At 41.3% G+C, this 14019-nt stretch overlaps 1 non-coding gene and 1 pseudogene across 1 annotated transcript; both read left to right on the plus strand.

Annotated features, from left to right (window-relative positions):
• Window positions 1-9396: 9396 nt before the first annotated feature.
• Window positions 9397-9560, plus strand: LOC112616781. Its single transcript, XR_003117795.1, has one exon. It is a non-coding gene; the product is annotated as a U1 spliceosomal RNA (small nuclear RNA).
• Window positions 9561-12930: 3370 nt separating this feature from the next.
• On the plus strand, window positions 12931-13288 carry LOC112616590 (annotated as a pseudogene).
• Window positions 13289-14019: the final 731 nt, after the last annotated feature.

Raw genomic sequence — 14019 nt, forward strand, 5'->3', positions numbered from 1 at the left:
CTCACTCTGTCACCCAGGCTGGAGTGCTGTGGCACGATCTTGGCTCACTGCAACCTCTGCTTCCCAGGTTCAAGTGATCCTCCCACCTCAGCCTCCCGAATAGCTGGTACCACAGGCGAGCACCACCACACCTGGCTGATTTTTTTGTATTTTTTGTAGAGATGGGATTTCACGATGTTGCTCAGGCTACTCTCGAACTCCTGGACTCAAGCAATCCGCCTGCCTCGGCCTCCTAAAGTGCTGGGACTGAAGGTGTGACCCGCTGTGCCTAGCCTAAAGACATTTTTTAAAAGCTCCATGAGGAGCTTTCATTTTACTGGGAAGACTAGACATGCATGTGAGGCATTTTTTGAAAGGGATGATACCATATATTCATATTATGATATAAGACAGTATATAGCAAAGGATTAATTGGACAGCATAAATGAATGCTATACAAATTCATATCCTCTTTCAGTTCCTGTCATCTCTCTCTCTTCCCCTTCATTCACCTTATTTTTCCTCACCTCCCACTCTTCAATTCACTGTGATCTGGTTTCTTTTCTGCCATTGTTGTGAAGTTACTTGAGGTAAAAGATATGGGGCTACAAGGCCACATGTTATCATGTTATGCTTTGCTTTTTTTTTTTTTTTTTTGAGACAGGGTCTCGCTCTGTCACCCAGGCTGGAGTGCAGTGGCGTGATTCTTGTGTCTCAGCCTCCTGAGTAGCTGGGATTACAGGCGCGTGCCACCATACCTGGCTAATTTTTGTATTTTTAGTAGAGATGGAGTTTCACCACATTGGCCAGTCTAGTCTCAAACTTCTGAGCTCAAGTGATCTGCCTGCCTTGGCCTCCCAAAGTGCTGGGATTACAGGCGTGAGCCACTGTGCCCCCCTGCTTTGCTGTTTTTGACTAGGCTCATCTTATCCATTCTCATGGCTTCAGCTGCTTATTATACACTGACTTCATACAAATGTATGTTCAATCCAGACCTCTTTTCTGAGCTTCAGGCCCCAGGTAGCCATCTGCCTATTTTCATGCTTCATGGTCATCGCAAATTCACTATTTCCCATACTGAGCTACTTCCTTCCTCACCCTCTCGGCCTAAGTCCGTTCCTCCTCTTGTGTTTCTTATGTCAGTGAATGGCACAACTATCAACCCAGTTTCCCAAGTCTAAAACCTTCACACCATCCTCTCTCTATTTTACCACCAAATCCTTTCAGGTTTATTTGCTAAATATTCATTGAATCCATATACTTCACCTTTTTCCTAATGCCACTACCCTGGTCCAGGTCACCATCATCTCAGACTTGGACTATTGCAACTGTCTCCTAATTCATCTACCTGCCCCCACTCTTATTTTACCCTCAAGTCATGTCCTACACTATAGCCAAAGAATATATTCTAAAACAAAAGCCCTTCAGTGACTTCCCAGTTCCCTTAAGAGACAATTCAAAATTCTTTAAGTGTTACAAGGCCCCTACATCTGGCTCCTGCATCAGCTTCATTTATCACCACTCCTAATCTCACACTCTGTACCTCAGCAATTCTAAATTCCATATTCAATTATCGGTATATGCCATACTCTCTTTCTCTTGAATCCAAGCCTTCACACATGCTACCCCAATGTCTGGTTGGTCCACTTTTAGTGATGCTATGACTGAGCAGTGAGTACAGATTGTGGACAGCTTAATCTTTCTATATTAAAATTCCTTATTGTCTTTCTCATCTACCCTCATTGTTGGAAAGGCATCCTCATTGTCTCAGCGTCCACTGATGATCATTATCTGAATTATTAGTTTCGTAAGGGGATTCCAAATGGCGATTTTTCTAGTTCTTTCATTTCTTCTACACTTTTTTTTTTTTTTTTTTTCTGAGTCAGGGTCTTGCTCTGTCACCCAAGCTGGAGTGCAGTGGCACGATCATGGCTCATTGTAACTTCGAACTCCTGGGCTCAAGCGACCCTCCTTCCTCAGCCTTCCAAAGTGCTGGTATTACAGGTGTGAGCCACCTTGCCCAGCTTCTTCTACGACTATTAACTGAAATTCTTCTGTAAATAATTTTCCCTTACCAACTAGGTCTTTTTGGTATCCTAAAATAACCATTTGTACATGATGAATAGAATAAATGTTTAATTCTTTTGTGAATTTTTCTTTGTGCATAATTTTTTTGTGTATTTTTTAAAGTTTAAGTATTTAAATTAGCGATTTGGAGCTCTGGACAATTTTGTCAGAGAAACCATTTATAAGTGGTGGTTATGTTTCCAGAATAGCAGAAAAAAGCTTGCTTAATCCACAGGGTCAATAAAATATTACACATGGCAATAACAAATAGAAAATATTTTTGTAATATTAGTTATGAAACAAAAGAAAACAGTTTTTAAAGTTTAACTTGAGTACCAGTACTTGAGAGAAAAGCAATCTTAATTAGAGGAAGAAGAAGTAGATGGATACTTATGGTAATGTGAAGGGATCTGCTGAGTACTTTCAAGGACTTTTACAGTTTGATGGCATTGGTTCTGTTTTTTTTTTTTTTTTTTTTGAGACAGAGACAGAGTCTCACTCTGTTGCCCAGGCTGGAGTGCAATGGCACGATCTCAGCTCACTGCAACCTCTGCCTCCCGAATTCAAGCAATTCTCCTGCTTTAGCCTCCCAAGGAGCTAGGATTACAGGCACTCACCACCACGCCTGGCAAATTTTTTTTTTTTTTTTTTTTTTTTGAGGCTGAGTCTCACTCTGTTGCCCAGGCTGGAATGCAGTGGCACGATCTCGGCTCACTGCAAGCTCCGCCTCCCAGGTTCATGCCATTCTCCTGCCTCAGCCTCCCGAGTAGCTGGGACTACAGGCACCTACCACCACGCCCGGCTAATTTTTTGTATTTTTAGTAGAGATGGGATTTCACCATGTTAGCCAGGATGGTCTTGAACTCCTGACTTCAGGTGATCTGCCTGCCTCGGCCTCCCAAATTGTTGGGATTATAGGCATGAGCCACCTCACCCGGCTGGCATTGGTTCTTTTTTTTTTTTTCTTTTTCTTTTTTTTTGAGACAGAGTCTCACTCTGTCACCCAGGCTGGAGTGCAGTGGCGCAATCTCGGCTCACTGCAACCTCCACCTCCTGGGTTCATGCCATTCTCCTGCCTCAGCCTTCCAAGTAGCTGGGACTATAGGCGCTTGCCACTACGCCCAGCTAATATTTTGTATTCTTTAGTAGAGATGGGTTTTCACTGTGTTAGCCAGGATGGTCTCAATCTCCTGACCTTGTAATCCGCCTACCTTGGCCTCCCAAAGTGCTGGGATTACAGGCGTGAGCCACCACGCCAGACCGCATTGGTTCTTATGTTTAATTTCACTACAGATTTAAGCTATTTCCATTTATTTATTTTTTCCCTTTGAGATAGGGTCTTGCTCTGTTGCCCAGGCTGGTGTGCAGTGGCATAGCTCACTGCAGCCTTGAACTCGCAGTCTCAAGTGATTATCCTGACTCAGCCTCCCAAGTAGCTAGGACTACAGGCACATGCCACTGCTCCTGGTTAATTACTTTTTTTTTTTTTTTTTTTTTTGTAGAGGGAAGGTTTCGCTCTGTTTCCCCGGCTGGCCTTTGGTTCCTGGGCTCAAACGATTCTTTTGTCTTGGCCTCCCAAAGTGTTGGTATTATAGGCATGAGCTACCATGCCCGGCCTTAAGTTTCTTTCTCTTTCTCTCTCTCTTTTAGACAAGGTCTCTCTCTGTCATCCAGGCTGGAGTGCAATAGCATGATCGTAGCTCACTGATACCTTGAACTCCTGGGCTCAAGTGATCCTCCTGCCCCAGCCTCCCAAGTAGCTGGAACTACAGGTACACTTCATGATGCCTAGCTAATTGTTTTTTAATTTTAATTTTTTTTTTTTTTTTTTTTGTAGAAATGGGAAGGTCTCACTATATTGCCAGGACTGGTCTTGAACTCCTGGCTTCAAGAGATCCTCCTGCCTCAGCCTCTCCAAGTGCTGCTATTACAGGCATGAGCCACCACGCCCAGCCATTCTCTCTTAATTGAGAGCAGTCTATGCCTCGCATTTTGTTTGTCAAGCCATTGACTTGTTGCAGAAAGTGAATCAGTGATCCTGTAGAATATCCCACATTTTAGATTTGTTTGTTTTCTTTTTTATGCTGTCATTTACTTTATTCTTCTATATTCCATATTTTTTTGTAATGGAAGTTAGCTTTAGAAGCCTGATGATATTCAGGTTCAACTTTCTTCATTTGGTCAATAATATTTAACAGGGGTAACTGTATTTTACTTTGAATCACAACTGGAGGCACATATCCATTCCATTTTTAATAAATGAGTAACATCTTGATTCCTTCATTATTTTATTTAACTTATTATTATTATTTTTAGAGATGTGGTCTTGCTCTGTCACCAGGCTGAAGTGCAGTAGCATGATCATAGCTCACTGCAGTCTTGAACTCTTGGCTCAAGTGATCCTCCCATCTTAGCCTCTTGAATAGCTAGGACTGCAAGCATGCACCACCCTGCCTGGCTGATTATTATTATTATTATTATTATTATTATTTTGAGACAGAGTCTCCCTCTGTCACCCAGGCTGGAGTGCAGTGCCAACCTCTGCCTCCCAGGTTCACGTGAATCTCCTGCCTTAGCCACCTGAGTAGCTGGGATTGCAGGTGTGTGCCACCATCCCTGGCTATTTTTTTTTTATTTTTTACTTTTAGGAGAGACGAGGTTTCACCATGTTGGCCAGGCTGGTCTCGATCTTTTAGCCTCAAGTGATCTGCCCACCTCGGCCTCCCAAAGTACTGGGATTATAGGTGTGAATCACTGCACCCAGCCCTGGCTAATTTTTAAATTTTATTTATTTATTTATTTTTCTGTGGAGACAGGATCTCTACATGTTGCCCAGGCTGGTCTTAAACTCTTGGGCTCAAGTGATCCTCCCACCTCAGACTCCCAAAGTATTGGGATTATAGGCATGAGCAACCATGCCCTGCCTAACTCCTTCATTATGTTTCCCATCAACTTTTCATCTAATAGTTTAATCTGTTGATGACCATTGGTGGAATTAATCATTTTACTAGTAGTTTCAAAATAGTGATTCCCTAATTTTGTTTTCCACATTAATTAGTTGGAATTCTTCTGAAAGTAAGCTTTCCCTCATCAACTAGGACTACTGTGTTACTCCTACAGGGAAGGCAGAATACATGATTAATTCTTTCCTTAATTGCCAATTTTCAGAGTAAAGAGTTGGTGCTCTACTTACTTTCAATGATATCCAATGAGTTGTATATGTTTGTTCTTTCCCTGTCATTATTAACCACTCTTTAAAAAATGTCTATCACCATAATATGTACATCTATTTATGTATCCATAAAAATTAAAAATTTTAAATAACTTTTACGTACATCTATTTATGTATCCATAAAAATTAAAAATTAAAAAACGTATTCAATGGGTTTTAATTGACTGCATTCATTATTCTTGTTAATGCTCAATTTTTACCATCTTTTGCCAATGTGTTGCCTCCTGTATGTTCCTGACATGACTCATTAGTGTTCCATAGCTTGCTTGATTCCTGGCACAAGGCTTATATGTTTCCTGCCTCAGACTTGCTATTTCTCCAAGGAGTCCTAGTTGACTTATATTTTCTTTTTTTAAAAAACAGCTTTATTAAAGTTTAATTTACATAGCATAAAATTCACCTATTTTAAATATACAATTCAAAACTTTTTAGTAAATTTATAGTTGTGCAACTATGTCCACAATCCAGTTTTAAAACATTTCCATCAAACTAAAAGATCTCCTATATACTTTTGCAGTCAATCCTGCTTCATTTCTGTAGCCCTAGGCAACCACTAATATGCTGTCTGTAGATTTGCCTTTTCTAGATATTTTATGTAAATGAAATCATATGCTATATAGCCTTTTGCTTTCACTTAGCACAAGGTGTTTTTAAAATTTGAAATATACATGCCATAAAATTCATCATTTTAGAATGCATAACACAGTGGTTTTTAATATATTCACAAGGTGGTACAACTATCACCACTATCTAATTCCAGAACATTTCCCTCACACCAAAAATAAACCCTATATCCATTAGTGTGCCCTTTCCATTTCCCCCTGCCCTCAGCCCCTGGCAGCCATTAATCTACTTACTGTCTCTATGAATTTGCACACTCTGGACATCTCATATAAATGGAATCATATAATATGTGGTCTTTTGTGTCTGGTTTCTTTCACTTAGCATAGTGTTTTCAAGGCATCCATGTTATAGCATGTATCAGTACTTCACTTCTTTTTATGGGTGATTAATATTCCACTGTATGGATATATAACACTTATCCATTCACCAGTTGATGGACGTTTTGGGTTGTTTCTGCTTTTTGGGTCATAGAGTAACTCTAATGTTTAGCCTTTTGAGGCACTGGCACATTGTTTTCCAAAGCACAGGCTTTTTACATTGGTTGTACCATTTTACGTTTCCACCAGTAGAGTATGAGGGTTTCAGTTTTCTCCACACCCTTGCCAACACTTACTTATTGTCCATCATTTTTACGATAGACATCCTAATGAGTGTAGCTACTTTGGAAAACAGTCTTGCAGTTCCTCAGAATGTTAAGCTTAGCGTTCTGATCCCCACTCCCTAATGATTGTTGTAGCTGTCCTTTTTTTATCTTTTTTTTTTGCACCATCCCCCTCCACCCCTCTATTGTATTTTCTTTCTCCTCTCTTGTCCTCCTCTCCTTTCCTCTTGTCCCCTCCTCCCTTCCTGTCCTTCGGAGCCAGGGTCTCATTCTGTTGCCCAGGCTGGAGTGCAGTGGTGTGATCATAGGTCACTGCAGCCTCGATCTCCTGGGCTCAAGTGATCCTCCCGCCTCAGCCTCCCAAGTAGCTGGGACCACAGGCATGTGCCACCATGTCCAGCTAATTTTTAATTTTTTTTTTGTAGAGACAGGGTCTCCCTATGTTGCCCGGGCTGGTCTTGAACTTCTGGCCTCATGCGATTCTCCTGCCTCAGCCTTCCAAAGTGCTGGAATTACAAGCATGAGCCACCGTATCCAGACTTTTGCTCAGTTAAAATAAAAAAAATTGGCCGGGTACGGTGGTTCATACCTGTAATCCCAGCACTTTGGGAGGCCGAGGTGGGCGGATTACTTGAGGTCAGGAGTTGGAGACCAGCCTGGCCAACATGGTGAAACCCCCGTCTCTACTAAAAATACAAAAATTAGCTGGACTTCGTGGCACCTGCCTGTAATCCCAGCTACTCGGGAGGCTGAGGCAGAAGAATTGCTTGAGCCCAGGAGATAGAGGTTGCAGTGAGCTGAGATTGTGTCACTGCACTCCAGCCTGGCCAACAGAGCAAGACTCTGTCTCAAAAAATAAAATAAAATAAAATAATAATTTTTTTTCATTTCTAAGCCTGGCTTTCTGGGTATCATATCTGGGTCAGGGTAACTTAGTGGTCAGTCAATAATTTGCTGGAGGTTGTCCTTAAACACCTTGGGCCAGTATGTCTTCTGCCCTTTGCTGACGAAGTTGTGTGTGGTTTGGGAAACACATTCAAAGTTTGGAGAGTTTACAAGTCTTCCGTGACTTTTACTTCCTGATAGGCCTTCTCATGTCCTGTGCCTGTGCAAGGCCTCACATTCAGCCAAGGAAATGTAAATAACTAGGCCCCTCTCTGGTACCCTGAACTTCAGTGCAGCCTTGCACATGCACACAGCCTCCTAGACAACCAGGGCCTTGAAGGTGCTTATCAAGCCCCACTATTACTGTCCTGTTTTCTGGATCTCTCTGTAAACTTCTGGCAGATCTGCTATTCTGTTGCTTGCTCCAACCAATATTGTAACTTCAGGTAACTGTGATATTGGCTTCCCATGTTTGTATGAAATTGAGTTAGCTATTGTTTTAAACACCCCTGGGTATAGGATTTTTTTGGTGCTCATTCTTTATGAAGTAATTCCCCTCCAGCATCTAAATTGTTATTTTTTATGGCTTGCCTTGACTTTTCTTGTAAAATCAGCTCCAAGGGACCTAGTGGGAACAGGGGAGATGGAAGCAGCCCCATAGTCTCCCACTGTTTGTAGCCAAAGGTTCCACAGGTTTTCTTAAATGCTTCTTAATTTGTTTAATTTTTGTCTATTTCCAGAGTCCTGAAATTATTGTTTTTGACAATTTTTCCAGTTTTATCATTGTTTTAAGGAAGAGAGGATTTGCTGAGTTCCTCTGCCATTTCAGAAGTCCTGCCTAATTTATGTTTTTTTGTTTTTGTTTTTGTTTTTGAGACGGAGTCTCACTCTGTCACCAGGCTGGAGTGCAGTGGCACGATCTCAGCTCACAGCAAGCTCCGCCTCCCGGGTTCAAGTGATTCTCCTGCCTCAGCATCCCGAGTAGCTGGAATTACAGGTGCATGCCACCACACCCAGCTAATTTTTGTATTTTTAGTAGAGATGAGGTTTCACCATGTTGACCAGGATGGTCTCGATCTCTTGACCTCGTGATCTGCCTGCCTTGACCTTCCAAAGTGCTGGGATTACAGGCGAGAGCCACCACACCCGGCCACTAATTTATGTTTTAAAAGATCATTCTTAAGTGTTCTTACTACAAAAAAAAGTATGGGATGTAATGCGTATGTTACACAATGTGTACATCTTTCAAAACATCATATTGTATACCATAAATATCTATACTTTTTATTTGCCAACTTTAAAAAAAGAACATTCTGTTAGGAGTGGAGGATGGAAGGGAAGCTGGTGACCAGGAGTATATAATTTTACTCAGCAGTACTTTGTAAGCAGGAATGGAGAATATAAATAGTTTGGTTGATTTGTGGGTGAGAATTGACATAATAGGTGTGGTGGAAAATCAAGGGGATAGGAGAATAGAGAGTGCTGGTTACTTTTATTGAAGTCCCACTGTCCATAGACTCTTTCCTAAGTAGACAAGGAAGTGCAGTCCAAAAGTATGTGATGGCAATGGACTTTAGGGACTCAGGGGGAAAGGGTGGGAAGGGGGTGAGGGATAAAAGACTACAAATATGGTGCAGTGTATACTGCTCGGGTGATGGGTGCACCAAAATCTCACAAATCACCACTAAAGAGCTTACTCATGTAACCAAATACCACCTGTTCCCCAAAAACCTGTGGAAATAAAAATCTTTTTTAAAATAAAAGAATTCCAGTCCCCGTCCCCCGAAAACAACAACAACAACAACAACAACAACAAAACCCAAAGGTATGTGATGGCTTTGGAAAATAGGTAAGAGGGTTAATGAATTAAAGGCCTTGAGTCAGTTGAAGGGTAAATTCGGGAGTATAAGGTTTAGGAGAGGTAGAATAACAAGTAGTTCTGAGAGTGGATCCTCTGTGTTTGGTTTTGGAAGTAGAGCCATTCCAAGTGTCACTCCAGAAACAAATAATTGATACCTGGCAGGGGAGACACCATGATCACAAAGGTGGTTTTCTCAGGGTGAGGCCCATCCATTGCATTCTGGGTGTGCTGGCCCTTGCGATTTCCCCAAATACAGGAAACTCGACTGCATAATGTGTGGTAGTGAGAGACTGAGTTTATGCTTTCCCCTGAAAAAAAAAAAAAAAAAAAGAAGAAGAAAGAAAGAAATGGGTGATTGAAATGGAATTGAGATTAAGAAATTAGAATAGGGTATGTCAAGGATCCATGAGGTCTGGGTGTTAGATCATCAAGGGGGATAATGAAGGCTTTCAGGATGAGAAAAGGAAAACAGTTGGTACTGAAGTCCTCAGTGAATGTTGGGGGGAGACTTTGAGATTTTCATTTAACATTGAGAGAGTCATAAAATTGAGTATTATGAACTTTGAAGAAAGAGGTTATTGAGGTAAGATGGTAAAATAATACCTTGGGGATCCAGTGAAGAAGATACAAGAAGATGATAACCTGATCTTGACTTATGGGGAGATATGAGCAAAGGAAAATGAACAGCCTCAGCTGAGCATGATTGTGTGCACCTGTAATTCCAGCTACTCGGGAGGCTGAAGTGGGAGGACCACTGAAGCCCCAGGAGTTCAAGGCCAGCCTGGGCAACATAGAGCAGGACCACTGTCTCTCTAAAAAAGAGAGAGAGAGAGAGAGAGAGAGAGAGAGAGAGAGAGAGAGAGAGAGAAACAGCCTCAAATGAAGAGCTTGGCCAGGGAGGAAAAAGCAGCACAGTTCATGGTTTGAGGTGACCAGAGTTCAGGTAAGGAGAGGTGATAGATGCTGAATGGATGGGCATGACCAAAAGCTAGAAGGATTTAGGGAATGGTGGCTAGTTTTGGCTCAAGCATAGGGTGCAATTAGTTGTATAAGAAAAAGATAATATTGGAATCTATGTGATTAGTTGGAATCCAGAACATAACTAGAGTCATTATTGTTAAAAATATTCTTCCCGGCCGGGCGCAGTGACTCATGCCTGTAATCCCAGCACTTTGGGAGGCCGAGGTGGGTGGATCATGAGGTCAAGAGATTGAGACCATCCTGGCTAACATGGTGAAACCCCATCTCTACTAAAAATACAAAAAATTAGCCGGGCGTGGTGGCAGGCGCCTGTACTCACAGCTATTTGGGAGGCTGAGGCAGGAGAATGGCATGAACCTGAGTGGTGGAGCTTGCAGTGAGCCGTGATCATGCCACTGCACTCCAGCCTGGGTGACAGAGTGAGACTCCGTCTCAAAAAAAAAAATATATATATATATAGCATATATATATTATATATATGCTATTTATATATTTTATATATACATATAAAATATATACATAAAATTTTTAAATATATATATTTTTTATATATATATTTTCCTAGACAGTAAACTAAGGAAACTTTTTGAAATTGTTTTGTTTAGATCTCAGTGAAATTTGGGAACTGATATTGGTAGCTGGGAAGTAATTTGACAGCTTTGGAATACTGTGACTATGACAAACGTGAAATTGGTATGTGTGATAAGTTATTAATGCCACCACTAGAATTAAAGTTGACTATAGATCATAATTTTGGTAAGAATGCAGTTTAGTATCAAATAGATTTTTCCTTGGGCTGTGTCCAGTATACTGTGATGAATTTTTTGTCTATTTGTAATTAGAAAATTGGAGCTTAAGAAAATGTATTGATGCCGGGCATAGTGGTGTGCGCCTATAGTCCCAGTTACTCAGGAGACTGAGGCAGTAGGATGACTTGAGCCCAGGAATTCGAGGCTGCAGTGAGCTATGATTGCACCACTCCACTCCAGGCTGGGTGACAGAGTGAGAACTCATCTCTAAAAACATGTATTGACTTTTTGGAATGACCTTTTTATATTCTTTTCCAGGACCATTTGCAATCCACAATATATAGAGGACTACTTGGGATCTGCTTTAGTGTGAGGGTTCCATCTTAATTACCCTAGCTACATTTGATATAATTTTATCTCTGTATAAATAAGATACATAGCTAGAAGCATGGAAGAGAAAATGTAAAGCAAAAATGAGAGTGAATCAGAGGTGTAGAGTTCCAGTTATGAAACCCTAAGAATATTAATTGCCGTGATGATAATCTGGCACATATTGAGTTCTGGCTACCATTTGTTACAGGATAAAAGAACATTGGACTAGTTGGATACTGAGGTGCATAATTGCTGGCAATGGAGTGGAGGAGAGGAGCTGATCAGCCGGAAAGGAGCCTTATAGCTGTTTCTATACTAGTACTTTATATTTGATATTGGTTGACAACAGCAGAAAAATTATTTATCACCGTGCTGGGGACTTATTAAATTGATTTCTACTCTGAAATAATATGGAAGAATTTAATGGTTACTCTTAGAGATGTAATATTTCTTTATTTTTCATTCTAGCAACCATCAGAAAAAAAAATCACAAAAAATATATTGCTTGTACAGTCCTCTGTCATTTGTGACCTGGGATATTGTGCTCTCGGGCCCCCAGAATTCCAGTTTATGAGGCAATCTGTGTCATTCTGGTTTAGCCAGGTGCGTAGTCCCCCGGCTCTGTAGAAAAGAACAAGAAAGAAAAAGAACAAAAAAAGGGGAATGTAGAAAAATATAGATATGAATCTTAGACCCTAGAGGACAAGTTAAGGCCTGGGTTACAAGCGGCAAAACAGAGAGGAGGCCCCAGGGGTTATGGACACAGTCAGTAGAGTGGTAGTCATGAATTATAAAAGCTGAGAACTAGGAGAACTAAGCCTGTGTGGGGACCTGGCTTGAGTTAAAAAATGAAGAAGCTTACAGGAAGCAAGGTTAAATAGAAAGAAAGTATGCTTTCAAGTTAAAACGAATAGAAGGCCAGGCACGGTGACTCACACCTGTGATCCTAGCACTCTGGGAGGCCAAGGTGAGAGGATTGCTTGAGGTCAGAAGTTCGAGACCAGCCTGGATAATATAATGAGACCCTGTTTCTAAAAAAAAAAAAAAAATTAATTAGCTGGAAATGATGGTGCACTAATGTAGTCCCAGCAACTTGGAAGGCTGAGGCTGGAGGATTTCTTGAGCCCAGGAGTTTCAGGTTGCAGTGAGCTATGATGGCACCACTGCACTCCAGCCGGGGCAGTAGAGTGAAAATATCTATGAATATCTATCTGTCTCAAAAAACAAAAAAACAAAAAGTCACAAAAAACTAAAAATACTAAAAATGGATAGAAGTTTAATTATAGGCCAGGCATGGTGGCTTGTGCCTATAATCCCTGCAATTTGGGAGACTGAGGTGGGAGGATCACTTGAGCCTAGGAGTTTGAGATCAGCCTGGGCAACATAGAGAGACCTTGTCCCTGCAATAACTAACTAACTAAATAAATAAATAGAAATTGAATTATGATGACTTATCCTTTTCTAATGAAATATTGGCTATATAGAGATACCAATCATATTTTAAAGGTTTCTTGGCCGCCTCCGTTGCCGCCATCATGCCAGCCCCTTGGGTCTCCACAAGGCCGGGTGATGCTACAGAATGGGAGACAAGCCAATTTGGGAGCAGGTTGGATCCAGCTTCATTCAACATTACTACCAGTTATTTGATAACGATAGAACCCAATTAGGTGCAATTTACGTTGATGCATCATGCCTTACGTGAGAAGGACAACAGTTCCAGGGGAAAGCTGCCACTGTGGAGAAGTTGTCTAGCCTTCCGTTCCAGAAAATCCAGCATTAGCCCACGCCAGATGACTGCATCATCAGCATGGCTGTGGGGTCAGCTTAAGGCGGATGAAGACCTCATCATGGGGTTCCACCAGATGTTCCTGTTAAAGAATGTCAACGATGCTTTCACCAATGACATGTTCAGGCTTGCCCTGCACAACTTCGGTTGACCTCCTCTCAGCCAGGCACTCATACTGTTTCCTCCTCCCTCCTCTTCCCAATACTATTCCCACTCTTCCAGATGCTCCAAATGTCATGCACAAATGAGCAGGGCTGTGGCGGGAGTGGGCTCAGTGCGCTGCTGCCACCAAGGTGTTGTGCATGATGTTTGGACACTAGACTAGTTGCTTCTGACGGGAAAAGTTTGTGTTGTACCAGCGCATGCCTTGGAAAGACTTAAGTAATGCAAAAGGTTGTCCTTTTTTTTTAAATCTGTGGAGCAGTTGCTCTAGTAACCCAAAGAAGGGAAGGAGAAAGCAGCTGCCTCACCGCCCAGACATTGATTTGTTCAGATGATACAATGAAACCACAAGAGTTTTATTAGCAACAAAAAAAAGATCTCTTTAATATTTAATAGTTGAAAGAATGAATCCTGGCTTTCCTATGTACTAGCTGCCTGATCATGGAAATATTATTTACTTTCTCCAAACTTCAGTTTCTTCATCTATCAAGTGGATTAATACTTACTGTAAGAATTAAATGAAAAAAACTAAACCACACAACACGATGGCTGGCACATACTTAGAGCTCAATAGTCACTATTATTAGGCAGTGGAAAGCAGAGTTAATGAGATGGAAGTTGAATCATGTGATGGATTATTCTTCACAGATAGGTATGCAATTATTTCTTGTCAGAGCAGCTTACGAAAGTTTAAGGGTCAGAGCTTCTTGGACATCAGGC

This window comes from Theropithecus gelada, chromosome X (assembly GCF_003255815.1).
Source record: "Theropithecus gelada isolate Dixy chromosome X, Tgel_1.0, whole genome shotgun sequence".
In the NCBI taxonomy this organism is placed as follows: Eukaryota; Metazoa; Chordata; class Mammalia; order Primates; family Cercopithecidae; genus Theropithecus; species Theropithecus gelada.